A 24,787-nucleotide genomic window follows, 5' to 3' on the forward strand; every position below is an offset into this window, starting at 1 on the left:
ACTGGTGAGAGTCACAGTGGTTACTTTCATGATCAATCTTCTGGTCTTTCTGTCTGGGACTGGCCAGATTAGTTTGCAACTTCAGCCAGCTTTCTCAAGGCCATTTTCTGGAATTCCCAAGCTAGCATTATTTTACTGTTAAGTTAAACCAGAGTCTGATTAGTTGCAAAGTCAGCAGGTAGCTTTTGTTAAACACAATGGTCATTTGAGCTACTGTTGTGCTATGACTATTGTCATGAATTGTTGTTATTACAGTCATATTATGATTCTGCTATGCATTTTATCTTCATATTACAGGCAGAAAACTGGATCCAGTAAAGGCTAAGTGACTTGACTAAAGGCAATTCCTGGAGGTGGAAACTATGTAGCTGACCTGATACTAAGGTTCTTAATCAATTTGCTGAGCTTGTAATCTGGGGAGGCCAGAGTGAAGTCTATTATAAAGGGGCTCAAAAATCGATTGTATAACTTAGATAACCAACAAAACAAACAGCAGTCAAACACACATACACATACACACACACATACACACGCTGAACTCAAATTCCCTCAAACAATAAAATAAGCACAATATTAAGGTAGAAAAAAATTTTGTTTTCCAATTGATTTCCCTTGTAAGGTTCAGTTATAGAAAGAATAATATTACTTAGTAATACAATCTGCTTCTGTCATTTGCACTAGCTTGTCTCTCTGGACAGCTTGGAGGCCAGGCACGTGTGGACAGTTGATAGCCCCTGTAGTCAAAAAGTTCATAAAAAGCTTTTCATGGAAACAAATTAACATTTGACTAGCATACAATTCAGCTTGTGCTGCATTTAGTTAAGAGTTTTGAGACCTAAATTATTTTCCCCATCTCTTGCCATGCATTTACAGCCCTATGTTACTTTGGACCTGAAAATTTACAAAGCTAGTAGAAAACAAAGACGTTGTATTACTTATCAAACGCTTCATTATATGATATAATCTTATTATCACTTTATAGTAAATGTAGAGAACAGAGAAATGGGTTAGGTTATGTCATGGAAATGCCATGTGTAAAATCCATGCTGTAGGACACTTCAGAAAAAAAGTTTAGTATCTGAATTGCAAGGAGGAAAAAGAGAATGAAATAGAAGTCCATAGATTGAAAGAAACTTAAACAATTGTTAATGTAAATCATTGAAGACACAGGGTTTAGGGATAAACACAAGTCTGTAAAGATAAGTACAGAAGTAATGATTGTAATTGTGAAGGATAGTAGTTACCCTAAGTGAGTACACACCATAGAGGGCTTTTAAAATCACCACAAATACAGTGGTTTGACTCCTCACTGCTCTGTTGCCCATCTAACTCCTTTCTAATTCACCTGGGAAGGCAGCAGAAAATGGCCCAAGTATTTTTTGTACTGTTCTATCCACATGGGAGACCAGGGTGGAGTTTCAAGATCCTGGTTTTGGCCTGGCCCAGCCCTGGCTGTTGCAGCCATTTGGGGAGTGAACCAGCAATGGAAGATCTCTCTCTCTCTCTCTCTCTCTCTCTCTCTCTCTCTCTCTCTCCCCCTCTCTTTCTGTGTCTGTTACTATGCCATTCAAATAAATAACTGGGACTTGTATTGTGGCACAGCAAGTCAAGCTACAGCTTAAGACCCTAGTATCCCATATTGGAATACCATTTCAACTTCCAGCTACCTGGTTTCAGATGCGGCTCCCTGCTAATGTGCCTGGGTAGGAAGTAGAAGATGGTCCAAGAACTTGGGCCTCTGCTACCCATGTGGGAGACCAGGAGGAGCTCCTAGCTCATGGCTCCTTCCTGGACCAGCTCTGGCTGTTGTAGGAATTTGGGTAAGGAATCAGTGGCTGACAGATCTCTCTCCCTCTCTCTGACCATTTGCCTTTCAAATAAACAAGTTAATATTTCTAAAAAAAATGAATCTTTAAAAACAATAAAATAAAATAAATATGTTTCACATTTTGAGAGGCTGAATTTCCAAAGGGCACTTATAGGGCTAAAATCAAGGGACTGGCAAAGCTATACTTACTTCAGAGGTGGTAGGGAAGGATCTTTTCCTTCTCATTCCAGGTTTTTGGTGCTCCATTATGTTTCTTGGCTCATGGCCCCTTCCTCTATCTTCACAACCAGCAGTGTAGCATTGTTTCTTCTCTTGGACGTCATGCTTCTGTCTTATAAGGACCCTGTAATTACATTGGACACACCTGGACTGTTCTGGCTACCACCTCAGGATCCCTAATATAATCACATCCCAAAGTTCCCCTTGCCATGTAACCTAACAAATTCATGGGTTCTGAGGAGGGCATTATTCAACCCACCACAAATGGCTAATAAAGTTGTAGATCCACGTCTTGGAAGTTATGAGGTTATATCTTAGATTCAGGATTAGAAGATATAGCAACAAGTACACATACACATACACGTGCACACACAGGACAGCAAGTTAAATTAGAATTTTAGGTAAAGAATATTTCTAGTATATCTGACGCAATATTTCATGCATACTTTTAATAGTGAGGATTATTTACTTGAATTTAAATGTAAGGGTGCTATATTCTTTATATGTCAATTATATTTACATTAATTAACATGCATTTGTTTTATGTAGTATTCGGTATAAATATTACAAAAAATAAAAGGTTAGAAATTGAAAACAAAATCTGAAAACATATAGAACCACTCCAGATTTATTTCTTTTTTCCTCTCAAGAATATTATTCCTCTGCATCACTGCCAAAATGCTTTCTTGTAATTATTAGTTTATCTCCATGGCACCTCATCAAGCAAACCAAACCTCACCAAGCTACATAAAGCAAAATTTACTTCCTGTGCTTTCCAACACATTGCATTGCTTCATTTTTCTCCAGAGAACTTATTATTTGAAAGCAGCTTAAAATTTTATCTGACCAATAATATAGTGATAGAACTTAATGATATCCTTCTCTGTTTCCTGGCAGTGCAGCAGACATCTTGTAGTGATTTCAATGAAAGTCGTTTTCCAAAATCAATTGAGATAAAAGAATGAATGTGGGCCGGCGCCGCGGCTCACTAGGCTAATCCTCTGCCTGGGGCAGTGGCACCCCGGGATCTAGTCCCAGTCGGGGCACCAGATTCTGTCCCAGTTGCTCCTCTTCCAGTCCAGCAGAGGCTGTGGCCCGGGAAGGCAGTGAAGGATGGCCCAAGTCCTTGGGCCCTGCAGCCGCATAGGAGACCAGGAGGAAGCACCTGGCTCCTGGCTTCGGATCGGCGCAGCGTGCTGATCGTAGCGGCCAGTTGGGGGGTGAACCAACGGAGGGAAGACCTTTCTCTCTGTCTCTCTCTCTCTCTCTCTCTCTCTCTGTCTCTCTCACTAACTTTGCCTGACAAAAAAAAAAAAGAATGTGTTCCATGATAACTTCTTCCAACACCTGTAACCATCTCTGTTGCATTTGAACTGGACTTTGCTGTTTATTAAAAAGTAAATAAATAAATACCATGATTTAAAGCTAAAACAAAACTCTGGAGATAAGTATTAGGCCCTAAAAGATGAAACTGAATCCCTTCAGATAACATGTTAAAATGTAATAACATGTGGAATCAAGAAGCAGGAAATAGCTCATTTTTGATTATTTGACAATTGTCATTTTGATGAGTTGACAATTTATCTCCCACACATCATTAATAACATAACCAAAAATTCATAATATTCCCACAGTGCACCTCTTGTGATAGAATAATTGTAATAAATTACGGTCAACAATGTGTGAATGATAAGCTTTACTTTTACGTTACTTAAAACTAATAATACATTTCAGATTAAATTGAATTATGTGTTTTTGTCAGAAATTTTTTCCCTTGATCAGTTTGAGTTTCTAGGACAAAAAATTTTTTTAAATGACACAAAATTTTAATAATAGAATGATATACATCCAAGGTCATTTTGTAAAGCATTTCAATTTTATGAATCTACATATAGGTTGTTAAATAGATTGTCAGTTTCACTGTCAATTATTTTTCTAAGTAAAATAATGACTTGTAGAACATCACTGGGCATTATAATTCACACATAATAATTCTGTTAAGAGTATATTTTACTTAATATTTCCCTTCATAATGTGACACGTGTTTAATGCTCAAATAAACCTTGTTAATTCATTGGATGCTAACAAAAGAAATATACATTAATGTCTCCTTCAAGTTAAGTACCAAATGATCTCCTTTTGAGTCATTTTTTATTTTTAATTTTTTTAAAGATTTGTTAACTTGAAAGGCAGAGTTACAGGGAGGCAGAGAGAGAGAGAGAGAGAGAGAGAGAGAGAGGTCTTCCATCTGCTGGTTCACTCCCCAAGTGGCCACAATGGCTGGAGCTAGGGCGATCCGAAGCCAGGAGCCTGAAGCTTCTTCCGGGTCTCCCACGTGGGTGCAGGGGCCCAAGGACTTGGGCCATCTTCCTCTGCTTTCCCTGGCACATTAGCAGGGAGCTATGTAGGAAATGGAGCAGCCTGGACATGAACCAGTGACCATATGAGATGCCAGTGCTGCTGCTGGCAGCTTTAACTGCTACTCCACAGTGCCAGCCCCACCTTTTGGGTCTTTTCCTTGGTCTCTGCATGTGAAAATGCCACTAACATGAGTAATCTAGTTTGTATATTACGTTGCATTTTATTTTATAAAATCTTTTCTGGTTCATTACGGAAATAGACTCAATAGCTTCAGAGTGTGATTGTGAGTAAATATATTGAAGTCTTGATCAGGTCCATAGCATGAACATCCCTGGTAAGGTCAGTGCTGTGATTAATATTTCAAGTCCCTAAGATCTGGGGCCAGCTTTAAGATATAGTGGGTAATGCTGCTGCTTGTGATGCCGACATCCCCTGTGGGTGCCTGTTCATGTCCCTGCTGCTCCATTTCATTTTCCTGCTAATGCTCCCAGGAAAGCAGTGGAAGGTGACCCAAGATCTTGGACTCCTGCCACCCATGTGGGTGACCCAGATGAAACTCCTGGCTCCTGGATTCAGTCTGGCCCCAGTGCTGGCTATTGCAGCTGTCTGGGGGCATGAACTTGTGGATGGAAGATCTTTCTCTCTCTCTCTCTCTCTCTCTCTCTCTCTCTCTCTGTCTCACTCTCTCTCTGTAACTCTGACTTTCAAATAATTAAATAAATCTTTCTTTTTGACAGGCAGAGTGGACAGTGAGAGAGAGAGACAGAGAGAAAGGTCTTCCTTTTACATTGGTTCACCCCCCAAATGGCCGCTACGGCCAGCGTGCTGTGGCCAGCGCACCACGCTGATCCTAAGGCAGGAACCAGGTGCTTCTCCTGGTCTCCCATGCGGGTGCAGGATCCAAGCACTTGGGCCATCCTCCACTGCACTCCCGGGCCACAGCAGAGAGCTGGACTGGAAGAGGGGCAAGCGGGACAGAATCTGGCGCCCCGATCTGGACTAGAACCCTGTGTGCCGGCGCCGCATGCGTAGGATTAGCCAAGTGAGCCGCAGCGCCAGCTGCAATTAAATAAATCTTTTAAAAAAATAAAGTCCCTAAGATCTAACCCTTCGGTTTTACAACTTGTTATAATGATACGCCTTTCTATATGATCTCTGCTGTGTTATGGAAAAAACATAAGGTGTAACAATGCAGATTCTAGTAAAGATAATTGAAATAGAATCAGTGAAGTACTAGGTCATGAAAGCTTAAAAGAGCAATTTAGAACCTAAGAACTAAGAAAGGACAGCTAACCTGGAGGAAACATAGAAATACTGGAAAGGGAAGCAGAAACAGCTTTTCAGTGAATTGAATAACTTATTAGGTTTTTGCTGATTCTACTCCCTATGATTAATTATACTTAGGGTTGATCTATGCAAGGAATAGCTACATGAATCTGTGTTTCAATTTGGTGTGGTAATGAAATGTGAAAAGTCAATCAATATTCTTGTCTTGCATTATCTTTACACCTCCAAATTGGTTATAGGGAATATGTCTATTTGTGTAATGTGGTTTAGAAAAGCTCTCTTACTATTATTCAGCAATGTACCAGAAAACAAAAAGACACTATAAACTCATTGCATAATAAATAAAAAAAAGTTTTCACCAGCATATTTTTACATTTTTACTTACAATTATCTGTTTGTTTTTTATTTGTTTGTTTATTTATGAATCTATTGAAAAGCTGAGGGAAAAAAGAGAGAGAGTTGATGTCATCTGCTTCTCTCCCCAAATGCCCACAACAGTGAGGATTGGGTTAGGCCCAGAGTCAGGAACCCAGAACTCAATCCAGGTTTCACACTTTGAGTGGGAGGAACCTGAGCACTGAGCCATCACTTGCTGCTTCCCAGGGTGTGTATTAGCAGAAAGCTGGTACTGGAAGAAGAGCTGGGACTTGAACTTTGACACTCCAATATGGGATGTGAAACCGCTGCACCAAATGTCCAACCTCATTAGTGCACTTTTTTTTTTAACAGGCAGAGTTAGACAGAGAGAGAGACAGAGAGAAAGGTCTTCCTTTTCCATTGGTTCACCCCCCAAATGGCCGATATGGCTGATGCGCTGTGGCCGGTGCACCGCACTGATCCGATCTGAAGCCAGGATCCAGGTGCTTCTTCCTGGTCTCCCATGCGGGTGCAGGGCCCAAGCACTTGGGCCATCCTCCACTGCCTTCCCGGGCCACAGCAGAGAGCTGGAATGGAAAAGGGGCAACCTGGACAGAATCCAGCGCCCCAACCGGGACTAGAACCCTGGGGTGATGGCGCCGCATGTGGAGGATTAGCCTAGTGAGCCCTGGCACTGGCCCATTAGTGTACTTTTAATAAAGCAGTACAAGAACAGATAAAAGTATATTTTTTATAAAACTATATCTTGATGCAATCACATTCTACTCCTATGCATCTGCGTATTACCTCACTGTACCCAGTTAGGCCAGGGATGTGTACAGAGTTGTGACATTTCTAAAAAGAATGGTTTCCATTTCTAAAATGCAGTTTCTTTAAATAAATGTGACTGCAACCAATTGAGTGGTGTAGTTACTTATTGTAGTTACTTGCTTAAAGGTATAAAAGGATAATTTGAACTCCTAATCAAGAACTTAAGGTTAATGGAGCTGTGAAAGAGGAGGGCTATTTGAAAGCCACCCATGCCCTGGGAGCATCAGTCTCCTTTACCATACAAGGTGGTGAGATTGTGTTTTCTATTTCCCAGAGGTCACACTGTGTTATCCTTTCTCCAAAACAATGCTATTTGCCATGTCATGTCTCAAAACAGGGGGCCAAAGTCTATGTCTCTTAATCAACTAGAAAGAGTAAACTAATCAAAGATAATGTACACCTTCAGTGAAAATTCTGGGAGAAGGAGAGCCATTTTACCAAAGTTGTATTTTTTCCTTCTATAAGAATTCAGGAGCAAAATGAAAATAATATAGTATTTCTGTCTACTTATGAAACTGTTATCATAAAGAAATATACTCTCATGAAATAATAAGCCAGAATCATATTTACTTAGGAGCAATTATGAAATTCCAATATGAAACCCATTTCTTTCATTGGGGGAAGGTTTGTGTTTCTAATTTTATGAGTCTCAAAGGATTCAAAGGTTTTCAATCATCTCCATATGAGAATATATTCACTAATAACTTGAATTAACTCAAATTGCATTTTCTGCATTATTAGCCACAGTATAACAACCCTCATCTGCTGTAACTAAATGATCATTTATTTCTTTCCACTTTTGCTGCAAATAGACTCTTCCTGAAGGTTATGAAGAAAGTGTCTATGATGGTATTTATTTGGGAGGGTTTGTGGCCTGAAGATAATTCTTTAATAGCTTTATTATTATGCTCTAATTCTCAAGTGCATTTGCAAGAGAAACTTTTAATAGATTATTGCCCAAAACATCTGAAAGTCCAGTTTGGGGTATGAACTAATTTTGATATTGAATCAGTTGTTGCCAAACTTGTTTTAACCTCCTAATTTTCTCTTAGGACGCCATATTACTAAGCTTCTCCTGTCCTATTTCACCTTTAAGATGACAATACCACCTCACAAACTAAGAACTGCTGTTTCCCCACATTTCTCAGCTCTGCCTGCTTGTTATATTCTATTTTACCCCAGGCACTCAACAATGTAGAATCCCATTGCAGGCTACTTCAGAAGTCTCATGAAAATACTGACAGTTCAGAAGAAATGAGAAGAATAAAAGAACAACCAAACTAAGCTCAAGGTACGACATTGGGCTTAACGAAACTTCTAGTCAGAAGCCACTAAGCTTCAAAGCAAAAAAGAGGAGCTAGTTTATAATGTATGTTGTTTCTTTTTGAACAATACCTAGTAAGATTTCATTTTGATTTATTTTTTGCAAGAATATCCTCCTTAGATTTTTGCATATGTGGTCTTCTTGGGGAAGTTAAAATTTCTAAGAGTCTTGAGTGAAGGAGAAATTATGTTTCTGTCTAAATACTTGGTAAGGTAGAATTTTCACAATATTAAAGTAACCACAAGCATATACCACAAATTGTTTTCCATCAATGTTTTTAATTTGCCATTAAAATTGGCATTTAATTAGCACGATTAAGTGAACATATTCTGAAAGTAATAGGGATTACCATTCAATGCACACTTTTTATGTAGTAGCTAATATAAATCCTATAGTAGATGCTTTATATATGATAATTCATGAATGCGCCAATCAGTTCTGTAAGGAAGACATCATTTTTCTAAGTAAGGATTGTAGAAATAATTAAGTTTGGAATATGAAAAACACATCTATCTACAATTGTAATTAGTTTGCTTTTAAGGGATTTGATCACAATGAAGGGGAAGATATTTTGAATGCTTAAGCAGTAACACTGAGGTCAAAGTTGCTGTTATATATGCTTCTATTTTCCCTAAAAATAGGCAAAATTATTATTCTGTGTCACTCTGAATTTCTTTGCCTTTTTAAGCATGTTCTTTCAATCTTGGTTTCTAGTCAATCTTGGTTTCTCTCTGTCTCTCTGTCTCTCACTGTCCTCTCTGCCTGTCCAAAAAAATATGGTTTGGGGCTGGCCTTATGGCACAGTGGGTTAAGGTGCCACCTGTGACACCAGTAAGTCATGTTAGAATGCCAGTTCAAGACCTGGTTGTTTCACTTCTGATGCACTTCCCTGCTATTGTATCTGGGAAGGCAGCAAAAGATGACCTAAGTACTTGGGCCCCTGCCACTCAGGAAGAAGACTCAGATGGCATTTCAGATTCCTGGCTTCAGCCTATCTCAGCCCTGGTTGCTGTAGCCCTTTGGTTAGTGAACGTGGGGATGGAAGACCCATTTGTAGCTGTTTGTCTCTTTTTCTCTCTCTGATGAATAAATAAACAAATAAACCTCTTTTTTTAAAATATGCTTTTTATTCTTCTCTTAGCCCACTCATAAAAGAAACCATAAGATATGAGGCTTCTGAGGTTGGCGCTGTAGTGTAGTAGGTTAAGACTTTACCTGTGGTGCCAGCATTTCGTCTGGTCTCTGGTTTGTACCCTGGCTGCTTTTCTTCTTATCCATCTCTCTGCAAATGGCCTGGGAAAGCAGTGGAAGATGGCCCAAATGCCTGGGCCTCTGTATCCACATGGGAGACCCAGATGAAGCTTCTGGCTCCTGGCTTTGGATTAGCCCAGCTCCAGTCATTGCAGCCATCTGGGAATGAAGCAGCAGATGGAAGACCTCTCTCTCTCTCTGTCTCTATATCTCTCTGTAATTCTGTCTTTCAAATAAATAAAATGAATCTTAAAAAAGAAACTCAAAAGATATGAGGCTTCACAACTGTTCATGGAGGCTAAAAGTATAATTAACAATTAAATGAACATCTACTTTGAAAGTACTGTACAAATCAGTGGAGTGGCTAGATTTCTACTTAGCATGTTGATTTGGTTTCCAAACTCAGACTACACAATGCTCAAATTAAAAATATCAGCTCATTAGGAGTTACTTTGAGATGCATCTTCTGGAATGACAGAAATTGAAGGCATGATTTCTAAAATGTGGACTTTAGGCTACCTCTGTAAGTCAAAGTAAATCAGATGCTTTTAAATATGCAAAACCATGGGTTTCTCTCTGAGGCAGTGAATCCCTGTAGTGTGAGCCCGGAGATGTGCATTGGAACAAGCAGATGCATGCGTGGCACATTCCCATGTGAGGATGGCTGGCTGCTGGCTAGAGCATACAGCATGAGAGTTACCTTTGGATGAATCTTTGCCAAGCGCCACCTCTCTCACTTCCTAAATGTGCCCATGGCGTGCACCTCGCCTGGGTATCATGCTCCTCCTCGCTGTGGCCTTTCATCTCTTACTTTTTTTTATGCAATTATCCTCTACCTGTATACCTTCAGGTAGACAGTTGCCTTTTCTCCTCTTCTCCTTACCAAGGAAAGGTCTCTCAGTGCTGTGTTACTATCACAAGCCCCTACCCTGTGTCTTCTGAATGTGTGTAGGATAGTTATTCAATTGGCAACCCATTTGTCAACTTCTCTCGCCCCATACTTTTCGTCCTCAGCTTTCTGAAACAATGTAGCCTCTGGTCCTTTTCCCTGGTTTTCATTACCATCAGACTGAGTCTCTGTTCTGATCTTCCAGAGTCAATGTGCTCGGAATTTTGTAAATAACCTTGGTTCTACCCTTATCAGTAGAACTAAAATAGCACTGAGTTGGGGCTGGCACTGTGGCATAGTGAATCAAGCAGCCACCTGCATCCCATATGGGTGTCAGCTCAAGTCCTGGCTGCTCCACTTCTGATCCAGCTCTCTGCTGTGGCCTGAGACAACAGTACAAGATGGCCCAAGTGCTTGGGCCCCTGCACCTGCATGGGAGATCCAGAAGAAGCTCCTGGTTCCTGGCTTTGGATTGGTCCAGCTCCGGCCATTGTGGCCATTTGGGGAGCGAACCAGCGGATGGAAGACATCTCTCTCTCTACCTCTCTCTGCCTCTGCCTCTCTGTAACTCTGCCTTTCAAATATATTAATAAACTCTTAAAGAAGTAGCATTGAATTTCAAACTAGCTCTTGGAAGGCAGTCAGCATTTCCAAAATCATAGATGGAGGTAATAGGTAAATCCAAAATAAGAACCAATAGGAGTGAAGGCATGAAGATTGTCCTGGGAATCAGTATAGTGCTTGAAGTACTGTAAACATTTTCTCATTGTTACCCAAAGCATGGCCTTTGCATATATTGCGTAAAATCACCAGCAATGCTTATTTAAAATGTAGATTCTTTGGCGGGCCCTGTTACTTAATAGGATAAGCGTCCACCTGCAGCTCCTCCATCCCGTATGGGCACTAGTTCGTGTCCCAGCTATTCCTCTTCTGATCAAGTTCTCTGCTTATTGCCTGGGAAAACTGTTGAAGATGGCCCAGATGCTTGGGCCCCTGCACCCACATGGGAGAACCTGAATAAGCTCCTGGCTCCTGGTTTCGGATTGGCGCAGTTCTGGTCTTTGCGGCCATTTGGGGAGTGAATCTGCAGATGGAAGACCTCTCTCTCTCTCTCTCTCTCTCTCTCTCTCTCTCTCTCTCTCTGTGTGTGTGTGTAGCTCTGCCTCTCAAATAAATAAATAAATAATCTTTTTAAAAAATAAAATGCAGATTCATTTACTTCTTATCAAATCTACTGTCTCAGAATCCTTATGGTTGAGGTTAAAGAATCTTCAGTTTCACAGATTTCCTTGACTTTTCTGTGGAAAAGTAATGATTGGAAAAGATGTTCTAGGTTTATGTATTCAGAGAGGGTATTGCGCTGCCCAAGATCACTGATTTCACAAAACTTTGACAGTCGATGGGGTAAATAAAATTTAAAGCCAACATTGTAACTAAAATCTTTTTCAGTTGTTAATGCAATCATCAGCCTTTGGTTAGGTTGCAAATTCATGATGATACACACATACATATAAATACATATATATGTTTACATAGATAGCTAGATACAGAATTGCATATAGATGCATTTGCATATATGGAGTAAGAGTAATATAGAAAACAATTTTTTTAAGTCCTAGGAGCAGTGACATTACAACCAGCAGAACTCTCACTGTTCAGATTTTTATCTCTAGTAACATTTCTCAATAGAAGCCAGGACTCCTTGCAGAAATCACTGTCCAAGACTATAGCAGGAAAAATGCAATATCAACTTGGAACATTTTATTTGCCAGAAATAAGGAAAGACTAGAAGATTAAAATGGGACATGGGATGGCGTCTTTCATGGCAGTTAAGACTCTGTACGCCTTATGGGAGTGTCTGGGTTTGATGTCCACCTTTCAGCTCTGATTACAGCTGACTGCTAAAGTATACCCTGTGAAGCAACAGTATATGGTTCAACTAGTTGGACACCTGCCTTCCACATTGGAGACCTGGGTTGAGGTGCCAACTCTTGCTTCAGCGGTGAATTCAACCTCAGTGCGGTCCTGGCTTTTGGAGGCATTTAGGAAATGAAACAGTGGATGGGAACTCTCTCTCCCTCTTTCTGCCTGTTTCTCTCTCTCTCCTTCTTTCTCTGCTTCTCAAATACATAAACATTTTAAAAAAGATGTAGGCATGCCAATATGACAGAAGAGTCAACTTGAAAGAGATTGCAATTATCAAGGCTGGAACAATCTGAAGAATGTAATATTTAACAATATTATTTCATTTTAACCCAAATAATAAATATTCATGAATCCGTGCTTAAATAAGTAAATATTTTAATAAATAGATGGGAAAGAATGGACAATGTTCTTTGTAGGCTAATTCTGAATTCTGACTAATAAATGTAAAGAGAATAGGAGAGAAAAGCACCATTAGAATGCCACAGTAGTAATTGCTGCAGGCCATGTCTATAGATGAAGATGACCATAATTGGTGGGAATCAGGGCCAGTGCTGTAGCGCAGCTGGTAAAGCCACTCCCTGCAGTGCAGGAATCCCATATGGGAGACAGTTTGAATCCCTGCTGCTCCACTTCCAATCCAGCTCTCTGCTATGGCCTGGGAAAGCAGTAGAAGATGGCCCAAGTCCTTGGGCCCCTGCACCTGTGTGGGAGAGCCAGAAGAAGCTGCTGTCTCCAGGCTTCAAATCAGTGCAGCTCTGGCCATTGCAGCCATCTAGGGAGTGAACCAGCGGATGAAAGACCTCTCTCTCTCTCTCTCTCTGCTTCTGCCTCTCTGTAACTCAGCCTTTCAAATCAATGAATAAATAAATCTTAAAAAAGTAAAAAAAAAATCAAAACAGTACAGAAGGATTTGAGGAATATTTTATTTTCATAGCCTCAAAACACTTCCCCGGGACATGCAAATATTTACTAACTACTATGGTCAATTTTTCTTTTAAAATTTTATTTACTGAATGATGTATTGGTTTGTTGATTTATTTGCCAGGAAGAATGACAAGAGAGGGAGAGATTGAGAAATATCTTCCATCTGTTGGTTCATACCCCAAATGGCCACAGCAGCCAAGATTGGGTAAGGGCAAAGACAGCAACCAGGAACTCCATCCAGGTCTCCCACATGGTTGTCAGAGGCTCAATACTTGGGTCATATTCTACTGCTTTTCCAGCACATTAACAAGAAGGTGGGTGAGAAACAGAATAGCTGGGACTCCAACTGGCATTCATATGGGATGCTGGACACTGCTGTGTCACATTGCTGGCCCACCTGTGGTGGTTTTACAATATATCTATAAAACCTTTTCCAATCCTTCCTAAAAAAATTGTGAAACTTATTTCACATTTCCTTAAGTATGGATTGGACTTATTGACTCACTTCAGATAAAATTTGTAAAGAGAAAAATGGTAACTTTACATTGCATAAAGCCGGTAAACATCACCTAATCATGATACAATTTTAATTTAAAAAATTGCAACTGATGTTGATATGCAACACAGATATGATGTGATGAGAAGAGACTATTACACTGATGTCCTTCCCAGTAATATATGTCCATCCAATTGTTGAAAGAAAACACCAGATAAACTCAAAATTGAACAACATGCGATGAAATACCTAACCAATAATCTTCAAAAGTGTCACAGTCATAAAAGACATAGAAAGACTGAGGCACTATCACAAATTGGACAAGACTAGGGAGATATGTGAAACTCTAGATTGGATTTTGGATAATAGAAAGACTATTAGTGGAAAAACTAGTGAAATCTAAAAAGTCTTCTGTTCAGTCAATAGTAACATATCATTGCTTAATTCTTAGATTGGAGAAATGTATCATAAATGTAAGATATCAGCATTAAGGGAAGCTCCACAATGGGTATGTAAGAGACTTGTTTACTGTCTTATAACTCTTAAGTAAACATAAAATTATTTTATCATAAAAAGTTAAAAAGGTATTATAGGATAATCATGCAGTGGACTACTAATCAGTAATAAAAAACAACTACTTATAGATGGATTTTTAAAAATTGATCCATTTATTTATTTATTTTAAAGGCAGAGAGAGAGAGAGAGAAGCAGAGAGATCTCCCATCCATCCACTGGTTCACTCTCCAGATGTCTGCATGCCTGCCACAGCCACAATTGGGAGAGAGTGAAACCAGGACCCTGGAAATCAATCCAGGTTTCCCACATGGGTGGCAAGCATCTAACTATTTGACCCATCACCTGCTGGTTCCCAAGGTGCACATTAGCGGGAATCTGAATTTGGAAGAAGAGCTCAGGCACTCTGGTATGGAGTGTGGGCATTCCATGCAACATCTTAACCAATGTTGCAAACACTCACCCCAGTAGACATGTTTACAAGACACATACTGTGGGGGGCCGGTGCTGTGGTACAATGGGTAAAGCCGCCGGCCTGCAGTACCAGCATCCCATATGGACACTGGTTCAAGTCCCAGCTGCTCCACTTCTGATCCAGTTCTCTGCTATGGCCTGGGAAAGCAGTAGAAGATGGCTCAAGTCCTCCCTACACCCACATGGGAGACCTGGAAGAAGCTCCTGGCTCCTGACTTTAGATTGGTGCAGCTCTGACTGTTGCAGTCATCTGGGGCGTGAACCCAGATCTTTCTCTCTCTCTCTCACTTTCTGCCTCTGCCTCTCTGTAACTCTACCTTTCAAATAAATAAATCAATCTTTAAAAAAAGACATATGCTCTGTAAAAAGCCAGACTCAAAAGAAAATTGCATTTATATGAAGTTCTAGAACAGGCTAAACTAATATGTGGTTATGGAAATCAGAACAATTGTCAATGGGAGTGAGAACTGACTGAATCAAACTTTCTGAAATGATTTGGATTTTTATATCTTGACTTAGGTATTGGTGCAATGTATGCATATATCTGTCAAAAATCATCATATGTACTCTTAGGATGTTTGAATATCACTGTATTTAAATTATACATCCATACAAAATATTCACTAAGTGTTATGCTTTTAGCAGAATGTGAAACCTACGAAGTGTTGGAATGTTTGAAATTCATATTTATTTCTATATCCTGCCTCTGCTCCATGTACATTAAGAAACACTATTTCCCACGTCTCTTGTCTTGTTAGCCAACCAAAAATATATTTTCACCTTATAGCAGTATTATGAGATCCTTCCCTCAAACTACTAAACTTCTTTCAACCAGGTGACTACTACTGTGTTCCACTCTCAAATTCATTATTGGATTTCTGTTTAGGTAAATATTTTCTGAACTTACACCTTATTACTATTGTTTTCCTTTGATTATAGCAAACCCTCCCATATCCCTATTTCTGACTGTCCTACCATGTCTTATCCCACCAAATCATTATGATAAAATGTCATGTTCATTGGTTAACAGTAAATTGTAAATTACTAACAATCACAATTATTTTTGACAATCACTGTATTATGAGTTGTATATATATGAAAGATATCCAGGTCATAATATGACTGTCAATTTTGGCTTGTTGGTAAAATATTTATATTTGTGAAGATGCCATGATTTGAATTGTGTTTGCAGCCACCACCGCGCTTCTGTTGCTCCCTAATGCCAGCGCTGCCTCTCGCTCCCCGAGCTTCAGTTAAAGGAGAAGGGGGGTAAGTAAGGAGGTCTTTATACCATGGCTCCTACAAAGCAGACTGCCCACAAATTGACCGGTGGTAAAGCACCCAGGAAGCAACTAGCTACAAAAGCCGCTCGCAAGAGTGTGCCCTCTACTGGAGGGGTGAAGAAACCTCATTGTTAACAGGCCTGGTACTGTGGCACTTCATGAAATTAGACGTTATCAGAAGTCCACGGAGCTTCTGATTCACAAACTCCCCTTCCAGCGTTTGGTGCAAGAAATGCTCAGGACGTCAAAACAGATCTGCCCTTCCAGAGCGCAGCTATTGGTACTTTGCAAGAGGCAAGTGAGGCCTATCTGGTTGGCCTTTTTGAAGACACCAACCTGTGTGCTATCCATGCCAAATGTGTAACAATTACACCAAAAGACATCCAGCTAGCATGCCACATATGTGGAGAACGTGCTTAAGAATCCACTATGACGGGAAGCAGTTCATTTTCAAATTTTTTTTTCTCTTCTTCCTGTTATTGGTAGTTCTGAACATTACATATTTTTTTCCATGGGGTCAAAAGATAACTAAGTATATGATTGTGAGTGGAAAAATAGGGGACAGAAATCAGGTATTGGCAGTTTTTCCATTTTCATTTGTGTGTGGAATTTTAATATAAATGGCGGGGACATAAAGCATTAATGCAAGTCAAAATGTTTCAGTGAACAAGTTTCAGCAGTTCAACTTTATTATAAATAAATAAATCTGTTAAATTTTTCTGGGCAGTGCCAGCATTTGGATTTTTTTTAAAACAAGTAAATTTATTGACGGCAATTAAATGGTGTTTGTAGCATTTTTATCATACAGTAGATTCCAACCATTCACTATACTTTTCTAAGTTGTCCTACATGCAAGTACATGTCTTTAATGTTGTCTGTCCTCTGTGCTGTTCCTGTAAGTTTGCTATTAAAATACATTAAACTATAAAAAAGATGCCATGATTTTCTATGTATGGTGCGACAAACCACAATGTAGAATGCAGCAACTCAGCTCTGCAATTGTTTACACCTTCATTTGTACACTTGAAAACATCTCAGTAGATTGGTGCAATTGCTGAACAACTATGAGAATCATGATGCTTCTTAGACATTTCCATCATAATTCATCATGTGAGATATGCATGTGTCTAAAGGAAATTAATGCTTAATTGCTGCATAACCTGAATAATTTAGAAATGTGAATTAGCTCAAAAAGCAAACAAGTGTGTGTTCATTAATTTCTTTGTTATCACCATCTGCTTAATTTAAAAATTGGGTTTTACTGAATGACAGATTGCTAACTATATAAGTGATTTTCTTAATGGAAAAATGTCTATTGCAATAAAGGTCAGTATCTGATAAAACTTGAATTTATAAATAAATATGTTATCTAAAGAAATACTAGTATTTTTGAGCTCATAAGAAAATCATTACTAATATATGAAATCTTCTACAGTAGGTTATTTTTATGTCATTTGAAGAAAAATCCTGTGTATTAGATGATACAGCAATTACAATGTACTGTTGCAATTTCAGTCTTCATTTTTTTTAACTTTTATTTAATGAATATAAATTCCCAATGTACAGATTATGGATTACAATGGCTTCCCCCTCCCATAAATTCCCTCCCACCCGCAACCCTCCCCTCTCCCACTCCCTCTCCCCTTCCATTTGCATCAAGATTCATTTTCAATTCTCTTTATATACAGAAGATCAATTTAGTATATATTATGTAAAGATTTCAACAGTTTGCACCCACAAAGAAATACAAAGTGAAACATACTGTTGGAGTACTAGTTATAGCATTAAATCACAATGTACAGCACATTAAGGACAGAGATCCCACATGAGGAGCAAGTGCACATTGACTCCTGTTGTTGACCCAACAAATTGACACTCTAGTTCATGGTGCCAGTAACCACCCTAGGCTCTTGTCATGAGTTGCCAAGGCTATGGAAGCCTACCAAGTTCGCCAAATCTGATCATATTTAGACAAGGTCAAAAAAGACAGGGGAAGATAATAACCAATGATCCTAAGAGTGTCATTTACCAGGTCTGAACAATTATACAGCATTAAGTGGGGAAGAGGACCATAGTACACACAGGTTGGGAGTATATCCACTGGTGGTAAAGTAGAGGTTATAATTACAAAGGAATGAGGCCCAAGTGCACTAGACAGGGTCTAGAAGAAAGGACAGAGTCATTATTAGAGGAGCTAAGAAAGGTGCTGTCTAAGCTACAATTAAGTTTTCTGATTGAGAGGCAAATAGAACCTGACAGAAGGGGCTTGATAATAATCTGTTGGGCTTTAGGCCTTGTGAGTTAAGAGGCCCAGACCTATCTATCTCTTCACATGGGGTATATCCTAAGGGAGGTGTGAACCTCCTAGGGGAAGGCACTCTGTTGACTTTCATTACTTGGCTGGCCTGGGAGGAGAGCTGGCCAGGTAAAGGCAGGTGGCATCTCTAACAAGAAATGTACAGTTCTGCCTGCAATGTTGCTGACCCTACTTGACCATCCCCTCAGCTGCAGTGGTCACTTTGGAAGTTGGGCTGAGTGAAGGGCTTTTCAGCTTAGAGCCAAGAAGATCTGTGGCTCTGACCTGGGCATCCTTCGACTCCAGGGCAGGTCCATTTCCAGTGATCCAACTCTTGGCAGAGCTGCCAGGGCTCTTCACAAGCTGACTTCTGCTGAAGCCCTGGCTTACCACATGGAAAGCCACTGCAGTGGACTGGCCTGTTGGGTCTCCTTGAGGGCAGATCACTGTACAGATCAGCCATTAATAGGCCTGCCACCCATTGCTTCTGATGCCGAGCTTTCTTTTCCTCCTGGTTTTTGTTAAAGCAGACCAGAGGATGCAAGTCAAGGGAGTGCCTAAGTTCCATCTGTAATCTTCGGTGGCCTGAACTACAAGTCTATAGTCACAGGCATGTTCTGTAGTAGTTTTTCTAAGGTAGACAATACCCATGAGGAAAATTATATTCTCACTTGAAAACTTTCTTTTCCCTTGGTCTGAAATGGAGGTTTTTTCTACTTACAGTATACTTCCTGAAGGCGAAGTAACTCTAGCTATGAGATTATAATTTAAGCTCTTATTTTGGCTATGCTATTACAGAAAAATGTTAGCCATCTCTTTTATAAGGTCTAAAGATTAAATTCTATGTCCTACAGATTCCCTCATAATAGAATTAGTTTCCTACCTTGAGGAGAATAGAGAAATGAAAGAACAAGTTGGGCTTAGAATAGAGAAATGAGGGACTAAGTCCTAGATCACTTGCTGACAATAGCAATATCACATGAATACTTAGCAAACCGTTTCAACCATTAGATAACAACTGAAGAAAACATTTACCAGAAGGTCCAATGCCTTCTACAAATTTTAAGAATCATGTATTTGGAAACACCTCTTAAATATCTAACATGGTGTAGTTTGTTTAACCAGTAAACTTAAGCACAACCATATAAAATGTTTTTAGTTTCTTTCTACCAACAAGTATAAAACATATGATGCAGAGATTCAGGTCACACGAATTAAAATGTATCTTTGATTAATTTTAGCAGCTTAAATTTATGGACAATCTTATCTATAAGCCAATTAAAATAAAACTCTTAATAGGCCGGCACCGTGGCTTAACAGGCTAATCCTCCGCCTTGCGGCACTGGCACACCGGGTTCTAGTCCCGGTTGGGGCGCCGGATTCTATCCCGGTTGCTCCTCTTCCAGGCCAGCTCTCTGCTATGCCCCGGGAAGGCAGTGGAGGATGGCCCAAGTCCTTGGGCCCTGCACCCACATGGGAGACCAGGAGAAGCACCTGGCTCCTGGCTTCAGATCAGCGCGATTCGCCGGCCGCAGCGGCCATTGGATGGTGAACCAACGGCAAAAAGGAACACCTTTCTCTCTGTCTCTCTCTCTCTCACTATCCACTCTGCCTGTCAAAAATAAATAAAACTCTTAATAAAATTTTCCCATGTGGACATACAATATATACACACATACAACATAATAGACCAATATAGCAATTTTAATAATGGCTTTTAAAATCTTTAACTCTTTTTGTAAATTACCAATTGATTTGAATTGCTTTTTCTTTTTAGTAACCTCAGTTAACCATACTTTCTCTCAGTTGGTACTGTTAATACATTATTGGCTTCATCTGTTTACAGAGCCATCCCAAAGTACTGAATACAGTAGAAGTGGCTGGAAAAAATCCAACAAAACCTATAGGAGGACAGCTAAAGACAGAACCAACAATGCTTTAGTTTTATGAGCAGCAAATCATATATAACTATGGATGACAAAAGACTTTATGTTGCCATGTTTAAAATTATAAACTCATCAACCAACAAGAGGCACTTGCTTACTTCACAGTATTTTTGAAAGCACCTGTAGGATTGTACAAGTATTTAACCCTTTAGGCCTCTGGGGCTTTCTCATTAAGATAACTATCATGTCTAGTAACACAAGATCATTAGACTTTTTAATTCTCCAACATTTGTATTAGTAGCATTTTCCATTATAGAAACTTAAAATTCAGTGCCACGTCACATCTTGGCAGTACTTCTAATATAATCCAAATAGCCTGATTAGTTGGTGTCTCTATAAGATGAGAGACATAGGTCCTTCGATTTTTTCAGTTGGGCCCAAACTGGAAAAACCAAAGTCCAGGCTTTACTGGAAATTTTAGAGTCCAGATTGTTTGAAACTTTGATTTTTTGAATGCCTGTCAAGAATGCCAAGAAGGCTCAAAATCCAAAATAGCTTGTTGAAATAAGATTCCTTAAAATCATGACATAACATAGACCAAATTTGATCATTGTTACAAGGTGATTATTCAAATCTTTGAAAAAAGCACATATTTAAATAACCCATAGCTCTTAATAAAAATTCAGCTGTTTTTGAACAATTAGAATTTAACAGACATCAAGAGAACATAATAGACTACTTTAACACATTGCTTTATCAGAGAATCAGATTTTAATTCTATGTCAAATAGAAATTGAACTTCCTGCGATCTTTTGCTGTGAGGTTTCCTTCCTTTACCTTCTTTCACATTGAAGACCATGTTTCTGTGTTGCTGTGTGTAACACATCTTTAAGCATCTTTTGCAGGGCAGGACGAGTGGCGACAAATTCTTTCAGTTTCTGTTTGCTATGAAAAGTCTTAATTTCACCTTCATTCACAAATGAGAGCTTTGCAGGATATAATATTCTGGGCTGGCAGTTTTTCTCTCTTAGTACCTGGGCTATGTCTCGCCATTCCCTTCTAGCTTGTAGGCTTTCTGATGAGAAGTCTGCTGTGAGTCTAATTGGAGATCCTCTGAGAATAATCTGATGTTTCTCTCTTGCACATTTTAGAATCTTTATGTTTCACTGTGGTGAGTGTGATTACAACATGTCGTGGTGAGGATCTCTTTTGGTCACGTTTACTAGGGGTTCTATGAGTTTCCTGTACTATGATGCCTCTGTCCTTCTCCAGACCCAGGAAGTTCTCTGCAAGTATCTCACTGAAAAGGCCTTCTAATCCTTTCTCCCTCTCCATGCCTTCAGGAACTCCTAGAACCCGAATGTTGGTTTTTTAAATAGTATCCTGTAGATTCCTGACAATATTTTTTAGATTTCTAATTTCCTCTTCTTTTCTTTGGTTTGCCTGTTTCCTTTCCTGTTCTCTGTCTTCTAAGTCCGATATTCTCTCTTCTGCTTCACCCATTCTGTTTTTAAGGCTCTCTAATGTGTTTGTCATTTGATCTATTGAATCGTCATTTCATTATGATTTCTCATCACTATCACAGTTTCTTGTTCTATTAGTTGTTTCATTTCATTTTGATTCCTCCTTAATATTTCATTTTCATGAGAGAGATTTTCTATCTTGTCCATTAAGGATTTCTGTAGTTCAAGAATTTGTTTTTGAGAACTTCTTAATGTTCTTATCAATTTTTTGAGATCCGCTTCTTAAATTTCTTCTATCTCATCATCTTCATAATCTTGAATTGGGGTGTCTTTTTCATTTGGGGGCGTCGTAGTGTCTTCCTTGTTCTTGTTACCTCAGTTTTTGCATTTTTTTTTGCATATTGGAGATATTCTTTGGTTTCTTCGCTGTGGTGTTTTTTCTTGTTATACTATGACTCCAGATTAAGTGGACTGTCTGCTTTAGATGGAGCCTTAGAGGCTTGAGATTGGTGTGCCCTGAGAGCTCTGATTCCTCAGGGTTGCAGGTGTGCCTAAGGTGACACTCCCAGGTTAGCCGTGGTAAATCCCTGTCTTTTTTTTTTTATTCAAAAGGGAAGTAATTCCACACAGCTGAATGGAATTGGAGGTAGTTAGCAGGCGAATGATATACCCACAGGAGCCAGAGATCGGAAGCTCTTTCCCAAGGACCACACAGGGAATCTGTGCTGCCCTCAGTATGGGCTCCAATTCTCCTGCAGTCTCCCACTGGGTTGCCAAGGTTACCGAATTGTATCGTCTCTGGAGAGTACTCACATGAATTCCGTGAGTTCTCTCCCCTACCATCTCTTTTTTCACAGTCTCAGTTCATCAGCACCATGCATTCACTAGGTCCTAATCTCCTGTTATTTCACCCCCCTCCACCAGCGTCAGGTTTTTCTGCTAGGCTGAGAGCCGGTGCAGACCTGAGGTTGCCCTGCTTATGACGTATATCCAAAATGGTGCCTGCTCTTTGTCTTGCTCGCCTTTGAGAGGTAAGTGGAGAGAGAGAGAAACTCGTGTCTGTATCAGTTACTTTTTTTTCTCTCTCTCTCTTCTAGTTAGCCTGGTGAACTTTTCCCCACGGGGTTTCAAGCCTCGTTTCCTATAGTCTCCTCTTTCCACTTTCCTGCTTGTGTTTTGGGCTATTGAGTTCAGCTCACCTCACGTTCCAATGCTGGTCTGTTGAGTCTGCCACTGGTGTTCCGAACTTGGGCTCCCACGCTCTCCACGCAGGTCCACTGTGAATTACTAGTTCCGGAAGAGTTTCCTCTGCTGTTTCTTCCCCTACTCTTCCTTGAACCTGCAGTATCTCCACTTTTATTAAACTGTCTCTTCCCCGACTATCAATGTGCTCCCTTCCTATTCCACCATCTTGCCACTCCCCAGTCTTTAAAATTTTTAATTATTTTATTCTTATTTGTTTTTCTCTTTACTTAGTAAATTTTGTATATTTGTCAAAATATAACTGAAAAAACTATTTTGAAATTTTACCCGGGGTTGGAAGATATAATAACAATAAGTGGTTTGAGAGTCTTGTAATCTAAAAAAAATTGCATAATTTAATATATTTAAAACCTATAGAAATGATTCATATCTTGGAAATTCTTTCAAATGTTTAATCTTTCAGAAATCAAAGTAGAAAGTAATTGGTTTCTAAATTTATGATGTATAAGGATTTTTTAAAAGATCCTTGTAAGCATTATAATAGAAACAGAGGTTTCATATCAGTGGTGTTATAAAACAATTAGGTCATTTTCTGTTATTACTAGGAAACCAAAACATGCACATTTTAAAAATTGGTATAGAACAGAAGTATAAAATTAGATTAAGTCCATGAAAATGCCAACAGGTATACATGTAGTATATGTGTGTGTGCATGCATACATGGAAGGCTGTTTTTATGTTACCTAATGTCTTGCTGTAACTAGGAGAGATATTTCAGTATCAGTCCTTATATGTCTGTCTATGTCATACTATATAGTATTCCAATGTATAAAAGTGTCAAAAGCTTATAGTGTGGGGCCGGCACTGTGGTGTAGCGGTTATAGCTGCCACCTGCAGTGCAGGCATCTCATATGGGCGTCGGTTCAAGTACTGGATGCTCCACTTCCCATCCAGCTCTCTGCTGTGGCCTGGGAAGGCAGTGGTGGATGGTTCAAGTCCTTGGGCCCCGCACTCGTGAGGGAGATCAGGAGGAAGCTCCTGGCTCCTGGCTTTGGATTGGCCTACCTCTGACCATTGAGGCCAATTGGGGAGTGAACCAATGGATGGAAGATCTCTCTCTCTCTCTCTCTCTGCCTCTCCTTCTCTCTGTGTGTAACACTAACTTTCAAATAAGTAAATATTTTAAAAAAAGCTTATAGCCAGTACTTTATTGATTAGAATTTAATTTTTTTCTATTTTGTTTTCCTATTTTAAAATTGTAGTAAATATCATTTATGCATAAATCCTTGTGGACATTATGTTTGCATACCTACAGAATAATTCCCCAGAAAAAGTAAATTACTCAGACAAATGGTACACAATGACGTTGACATTTTGGTAGTTATTGAATAGTTTTCCTACAGAATGGTAGCACCAGTTTAAACACTTATCAATGATATATAAGAACATTTTTCCCCCAGAATTTCTGATATTGGGTATTTGAAACAACTTAATTTTTTTCCTTATGAAAAATGGAAAATATATCACATTGCTGTATTAATTTGCTTTTCTTTAATTGTGAATTAGGGTGGTCATTCTGAGTGGCTTCTTATATTTGTTTGTGTGTAAATTCTTCTTTTCCTTTGCCTTGTTGGGCTTTTTAGTTATTGTTTTGTAGGAGTATCTTAGTTACTTTTTAAAATATGACCTGACTCTCTAAAAACTTTGCCTCTTCATCTTTATCAAATGAAAGTCTGCACTTGATGTTAATTGTCAAAATTGATCCACCTTGATTTTTCCTGACAAGGCATGTTGGGTAATTCTTTGATGTGTACAGTGTAGTATTCATTTCTTGCATTTACCCGAAGAAAGGACACAAAATGATTTGAACCTAATTTTATTTAAAGTATATAATGCAGAGAAGATAGTACATATGTTATTTTATATTAAATATATATACTTATATGTATACATTTCTGTATGCATATATGTATGTG

The sequence above is a fragment of the Lepus europaeus genome, chromosome X, assembly GCF_033115175.1.
Source record: "Lepus europaeus isolate LE1 chromosome X, mLepTim1.pri, whole genome shotgun sequence".
NCBI classification, from domain to species: Eukaryota; Metazoa; Chordata; class Mammalia; order Lagomorpha; family Leporidae; genus Lepus; species Lepus europaeus.